Here is a 7,892-nt window from a genome sequence, read left to right as displayed (position 1 = left end):
TTAACTGCCTTATAACAGTTTATTAGTTGAAGTTTAAAACAATTGGTATAATATACAATTATCTAGCTTGTTGACTGGCATTTAATGTGCAACTGAAGTGTATGCATAAGTATGTCAATTATCTAGCTAATACTCATTGTTGAATTTAAGCGAGTACATTTGTTGTAGGGATCCAACTATGAACTTATTAACTTCCTCACAACACATTGGACAATAGACTCGCTAATGGTTGCCCTATATACATAGCCGTTGACTGTCACAAGGGTCTATCCACAAGTATGTCAATTATCTAGCCTATGCTCATTGTTGAATTTAAGAAAGTACATTTGTTGTAGGGATCCAAGTATGAGCTTATTAATTGCCCCACAACTGACTAGATAATTGTTGCCTTATGTACATAGGTGTTGACACACGGGCCTTTTCCTTAACAAATAGATTCCAAACAACAAAACTCTAGAGGTCAGAGTTGGTGTTGGGGCTTTTTCTCATTGTTTGAATATCCTATCTATGGGCTTATGGGTGAAGCCTCCAAGCCTCCAAGAGTTGAACACATGTCTTTTACTTGCAAATCGATTCCAAATACCAAAACTACAGATGGATTTGGTGATGAGACTTGCTTTCATTGTTGTTATATCCTATCTACGTGCTTATGGGTGAAGCCTCGAAGATTTGAGCTTGGGTCTTTTACTAGAAAATTGATTCCAAACACGAAAACTCGAGAGAGAGGAGTTAGTGATGGGACTTGCTTTAATTTCTTATATATCCTATCTACCCACTTATGGATGCTTTCATCTAACGTCATCTCATGATGATACAAAGGCGAGTTAGCTATGCGAGGTCTAATGCTAATTGCATTTTCTTTCGTTTTGGATAACGTTTGTGTCAGTACATATGTGTGTGTGTGTGTCTATATATATATATATATATATATATATATAGATAATCTTTCTTTCGTTTTGGATAATGTTTATGTGAGTACGTTCTTGTATATATATATGTTTATTGCTTTTGGATAATGTTTGTGTGAGTAAGTTTTTGTATATATATATATATATAAGTTTTGGATAGCACTTGTGTGAGCACCTTTTTGTATATATATATATATATATATATATATATATATATATATATATATATATATATATATATATATAAACATATATATATATAAACCTGTGTTGAAATTTGACATAATTTTTTCTAAAATTTTAAAATCTAAATTTTTGAAAATTAAATTTATTTAAAAAAAATAGTATTTAAATAATTAAATTTTATTAGAAAAAGGTGTTCTCATGGAAAAATACTTGGAAACAAAAATATTTTTAATTTGAATAATATCTATATAGGGGAGGAACACCACTACCTATGTGCCTTCCTGTCCACCTCACCTGCCAACAACATGGAGACACCATAGATGTCGTATGACAGGTGGCCAGTGGGTCCTGCCACGTGTTGCGGTAGGTGCCTAAATTAAATACTCACTGTTAGGTGGGGTTTACAGTTTCATCTGCCGTGTTTTACGACATGTCTTCACAACTCCATGTTATTTCACTTAGGTCTGGTTTGTGGGCAATCCGCTCCACTCGCGATGGCTCCTCTTAGCTCTAGTACTGGTTCACTTTGTCCACCATTCTGGTGCTACTCATCAGGTGAGGTTGTTTGCAGGGGTTCTTTCATCATTTAGGGTTTTCCTATGCTTGCTTGACCGTGCCTAACATCGTTGTTTGTAGTGGTTCGTTTGTGGTTTAGGATTGATGTTGTGGTTGCTTGACCTGTTTCGAGGGGGATTTATGGTTGTCGATGTTGTTGTTTGTTCTGCACTGTTGGGGGTTTACAAATACCTTCCATGTTATTTCATCCTCCCGACCTGTTGTTTGGGAAGGAGCCAATTGGATATTCTATGTAGTTCGGTGGTCGACATGCAGGTTTCGAAGTCAATGAAGGTAACTTTGCAAAATCATGGGTTTTTTTCAATTTTTTTAGGTTTTTTCCAAAATTCTAATTTTTCCCTATGTTTGCAAGTTTGTGTTGCTGGTGGCTATTGCAGAAGAAGTGTGGAGAGGTCTGCGGGACATTTGGGAATGCGGGTGGCTTTAGTGGATCTCCCGATAGGATTCTAAATCCTACTAGCCATTGTGTTCTTCAATGCTTAAATTTGATGGCTCGAATTTGGGAATTTAGCTATTGTGTTCTTCAACAGTTAAATTTGTTGTATGGAATTTGTGAAGTTAGCTCTGGTTGCACTGTTTTTGTCTAGAATTTGGGAATTTAACTATTGTTTTCTTCAACACTTAAATTTGTTGTCTGAAATTTGTGAATTTAGCTCTAGTTGCACTATTGTTGTTTGGAATTTGTGAATTTAGATTTGGTTGCACTCTTGTCGTCTGGAATTTAGGAATTTGAAAGTTTTCCCTTCTCTGGAATTCAAGAATTTTGGAATTTGAAGGTTTTCCCCTACATTAATTAAGAAACACTTAAATTCGTTGTGAATGTCTTCCCTTTACTTAAATTTGCCATGAATTTTTTCCCTTTGTTACGATTTCTTAGCTTTCTTGTAGTTTATAAAGTATTTCTTGTAGAGTTTGGGGTTTTTTCATTTGTTCCTTTGTTCCTTAGCGTTTAGCGTTTGCTCCTTTAGTATAGTTTATTAAGATGTTTACCTCACATTTCCTTGATACTATACCCTAGCTATTTTCATTTCTAGAAAATCTTTTGTTGTTGTTTCCTGTTTCGTGTAATTGGAGACAGTGTTGTAGATGTATCTCTCTTATTTGGCGCCATGTTGACTTAGAGCCTCTTTATAGCGTGATTTATTTACATGTTCTCTTTGGAGAGAAAAATAAGTTTGAGCTAAGTTTGATTACTAATTTTACATGCTTGATATGATAGGCATCGAGATGTCCTCAATACATATCATTATTGGTATCTCTTTATAAAAGTTACATCCAAGCTATCTACATGTTTTCTTTGTAGAGAAAAACATGTTTTAGCTATGTTTGATTAGTAATTTTACATGCCTTGTATGATAAGCATCTAGATGTCCTTAATACTTATATTTATTGATATCTCCTTATAAAGGTTACATTCGACTTATCTACATTTTCTCTTTGCAGAGTAAAAGATGTTTTAGCAACGTTTGATTACTAATTTTACATGCTTAGTAGGATAGGCATGTAGATGTCCATAATACATATATTTGTTGGTATCTCTTTATAAAAATTACATCCCTTTCATAAGGCTTATTCATTTCAAATTATTTATATTTTAATTAGTAATGTTTATGCCCTTTGGTGTGGGCTCTTTGCGGTCTTTTCACTTCTTGAAATTTTGTCCTTGAAATTAACTTAGGGTTGGCAAGTTGTCTCTGCCCCCTTCTTCTTGGAGGAATATTGTAATTTGTTAGGGGGCATTGAGCCCCTTTCTGTGTACCCTCATGCAAGGCACCCCCCTACACATCATGTTTGTAGCAAGATAGCGGTAGTAGCAAGTGGATCAATGAGCCCGTTGATGATATTTGATGGCTTAGTTTACAAGTTCTAGATTCATGCTTATAGAGTTAATTGTGAAACTTATAGGAAGGTGAGAGATGGGTGGAGTTAACAAGTATCTTATAGTGTGACCAATGGGTGAAGTCTTTGATGGAGTGCATACCAAGATAATGGGGGTTATTGTCTATGTTGGTCAAATGTCACAAGCTAAAGATGTAGGATATTTTTAATGTAATAAAAGTTTTGTATATATTAAAATATTATATTACTGCATTAAGAGAAGTGAAATTGCCTTGCAATGCAGGGTGGGTGAACCTCCACGTCTGTATGACATATGTGGCTAAGCTAATTAAAAAAATAACATCCAAGATGTAATATCTCAAAATAAATAAAGAAATGGCCTTCCTTGTTCAGAAAGGCAGTGCCAATGATCTATAGAGTCAACCCCTCATTGGTTATTATCTATTTGGTTTTCTTAAAATATTGTTTATCTCCTAGGAATTAACATAGGTTGTTTCAATCAATAAGCGAACTAACAGTCATGTCTTTTATATTATTGAGAAACAAAATCATTTATCAGGTTTCTTTTATGTTATTAAGAAATACCATCATTTATCAGGCTTAAGTAATCCTCTAAAAACATTGTTTCAAGAATGAACCAGCTCGTATTATCAAGTAAGTTATGTCATTTTGCAATCCTCTAATTGATTTCTCACATACCCAAAGCATTCCTTGGCCATTGGGTCACTCTACTTTGATTAAAATCATATTTAATCACAAGAATTACTTAGGAGAATGTCATCAATCTTATCTACATAACTATTTTATAAACATGATTTATTCATTATCAATTTAGTTCATGGATCACACAATAGATTACAAGTGTGAATAATTACATACAAGGATGAATAAGAGTACCATTTAAAATCAAAACAAGTCTTCCAAACCAGTTACTGAGTGTTTCATTGCCCAACTGTTAGAATCTGCAATGAGTTGCACCTCTAATTAGGACTTTGATGTACAAGTGCAAAGGAAGCTACTATACATCTTTAACCTCATTATTCATTGCAATACATCTTTAAGTTCATTACTCAGTGCAATTCATTTCTCATGATTTAGCCAATCTGCTCTACATAAATTCTTTTAGCCCTTATCCAACCATCTAATATATATGACACTCTTTTCCCTTACTCTACACAACAAGAACTATTCTCTCTATTTAAAGGTTACTTAGGAATCTTCTTACCTTCTAGTGTTGTCAGCCATATCAACAAGAAGCATCATCCACTGTGCTTGCATAATGTTTCGTCAACTCCAAGTCATGGGGGAAAATTTCCTTACCTTCTAGATTTGGAGAGTTGGCATGTCACAGTCAACGTTTATACACGATTTGGTCAACAATGATGCAAGCACAATTTATACAAATTTTAACATTTAAAGCTTTAAAGGAGAAAGAAACAAGAAGCATATGCACTCTGTTTGTCTTCTAAGTTAACTTGCAGTAAATGAGGTTCCATATGTGGTGTGAGGTTAGGTACTTTTTCAGTTCATTATTTTATGGAATTTTCATATTTAAATAAGTGATTTTTTCAAGATTTCATTGTTCATTTGTTTGTCATCATTTTACAACTCATTTATAATTATGTTGTAAATCATTTGGTGTGTAGAGGTAATACAAAGCTTTAAAGAAGCAATATTTGTTAGCTCTTATTTGTTTTTTTTTTAACATGCAAATCTTTAAAGAAGCAAGAAGTGAGAAGCACATGAACTATGTTTGTCTTCTATGTTAATTTGCAATAAATGAGGTTTCATATGTGGTGTGAGGTTAGGTGCTTTTATAGTTCACTGTTTTATGGAATTTTCATATTTAAATAAGTGACTTGTTCAAGATTTCATTGTTCATTTGTTTGTCATCATATTTACAACTCAGTTATAAATGTGCTACAAATCATTTGGTGTGTAGAGGTAATACAAATCTTTAAAGAATAAATATGTGTTAGCTCTTTTTTTTTTTAACATGCAAAGCTTTAAAGAAGCAAGAAGCACATGCACTTTGTTTGTCTTCTAAGTTAACTTGCAGTGAATGAGGTTTCATATGTGGTGTGAGGTTAGGTACTTTTATAGTTCATTCTTTTATGGATTTTTCATGTTTAAATAAGTGACCTGTTCAAGATTTCATTGTTCATTTATTTTTCATTATATTTACAACTCAATGGTAAATGTGTTGTAAATCGTTTGGTGTGTAAAGGTAATACAAAGCTTTAAGTAAGCAATATTTGTTAGCTCCTATTTGCTTTTTTTTAACATTCAAAGTTTTAAAGAAGCGAGAAGCAAGAAGCACATGCACACTATTTGTGTTCTAAGTTTACTTGCAGTAAATGAGGTTTCATATGTGATGTGACATTAGATAGTTTTACAATTCACAGTTTTATGGAATTTTCATATTTAAATAAGTGACTTTTTCAAGATTTTATTATTCATTAGTTTTTCATCATATTTAAAAATCAAATATAAACGTGTTGTAAATGAGTTGGTGTGTAGAGGTAATACAAAGATTTAAAGAAGCGATATTTGTTAGCTCTTATTTGCTCTTCTTTTTAACATTCAAAGCTTTAAATAAGCAAGAAGAAAGAAGAACATGCACTCTGTTTACCTTCTAAGTTAACTTGCAAAAAATGAGGTTTCATATGTGGTGTGAGGTTAGGTAATTTTACAGTTCACTGTTTTATGGAATTTTCATGTTTAAATAAGTGACTTGTTCACTATTTCATTATTCATTTGTTTTTCATCATATTTACAACTCATTTATAAATGTGTTGTAAATCATTTGGTGTGTAGAGGTAATGCAAAGCTTTAAAGAAGCGATATTTGTTATCTCTTATTTGCGTTTCTTTTAACATTCATATCTTTAAAGAAGCAAGAAGCACATGCATCCTATTTGTCTTCTAAGTTATCTTGCATTAAACTAGGTTTCATATGTGGTGTGACGTTAAGTACTTTTACAGTTCACTCTTCTATGCAATTTTCATATTTAAATAAGTGACTTGTTCAAGATTTCATTATTCATTTGTTTGTCATCATATTCACAACTCAATTATAATTGTGTTTTACATAATTTGGTATGTAGAGGCATAACATAAAATCCAATTTGCATTCTGAGGTAAGACTTCTACATTAAAATAGACTATCTATGTTCCCTGTAAAATGGATTTTGGTTACAATTCCGCAAAAAATATGAAATAAAAGAACCTAGGTTGTAAGCCGAACTCTTGTTGTGACAAGAAAAAGAGATAATTCATCCAAACTCCACATCATAATGTGGTTACAACCAAAAACATATGACACCCCTATTCTTTATGGCCTCGAGAATCTTCAGTGCCAAAACTCCCTGAGTTACCTACTTGAGCCAAGTAGGTTGGCCTACCTAAAAAGGTTTGATTAGGAAATGCTTGATTGCTTTCATATGATTGAGTCCAATTTTGGCCTTCCAACGACGGAGGAATTGAGTACCCATACCTCACATTTTCACTACTAACCCCTGCATTACGTGGAGGTGTGTGATGAGCATACATAGAATTGACACCTCCTCTGGTAGGAAGAAATAAAATGGGTAAACCGTCATTTAGATAGTGAGGCACTTCAATGTTTATGACGTCTTGGAACAATGGTGTATTATCTACAATATTGTCCAATGTGTTTGACATAATCCTGGCGTCCTCAACTATGCTTGCATCATTTTCATCCATATTGATCATCCCTTGTTCCTTTTCAACCATTTGTTGTGCCTTTCCTGATTCCTTTTCTTGTCTTGCCATTTGTTTTTATTGGTCCTTCTCTTGCCTTTCTTTATCTATTTCAAGCCTTTCATCTACTCAACGTTGTGATGCAACAATCCTTGCAACCTTCTTCTCCTCGGCTAGATCCTTCATTTTCTAGTTTAATTCCTGCATTTCAAATTTCTTTCTTTCAGACAGAACTAAAAGGTTTATATAGTCTTTTGAGGTGAGTAATTGTGAACTTCGGCTGAAACGAAGAGTACCTAGTCTACCTTGTTTTTTTTTCATTGATACTCTTTCTACTAGTAGCTTTAGGAACCGACCAAGTATATTCTCCACCCCTCCCACCTGCATGTCATTGCTTGGTACTTGCCTTTCAGTATCTAATACAACTGATTGAACTATATTTTTTTCTTCATTTGATGCCTCATTATGTGCTTCATCTTCTTCCATTGATATATTTTCCAAAAAAAATGAACAATTTCACTGTTCAATTATGTTAGTTGTCAAGGCATGTTCATGCTTTGTTCATTGGTTGTTGAGACACTATGTTCATTCAAATTAATCATGGCTTCTGCCAGCCATGATGGTGGGGTTACTTGGCTTAGCAATGTCAAATAGTCATTCT

The sequence above is a fragment of the Pinus tabuliformis genome, chromosome 1_1 (genome assembly GCF_031772625.1).
Source record: "Pinus tabuliformis cultivar Carrire ecotype Pingquan chromosome 1_1, CPIR1, whole genome shotgun sequence".
In the NCBI taxonomy this organism is placed as follows: domain Eukaryota; kingdom Viridiplantae; phylum Streptophyta; class Pinopsida; order Pinales; family Pinaceae; genus Pinus; species Pinus tabuliformis.
The sequence above is the reverse complement of the archived record's forward strand: the minus strand, read 5'-3'. Positions refer to the sequence as shown.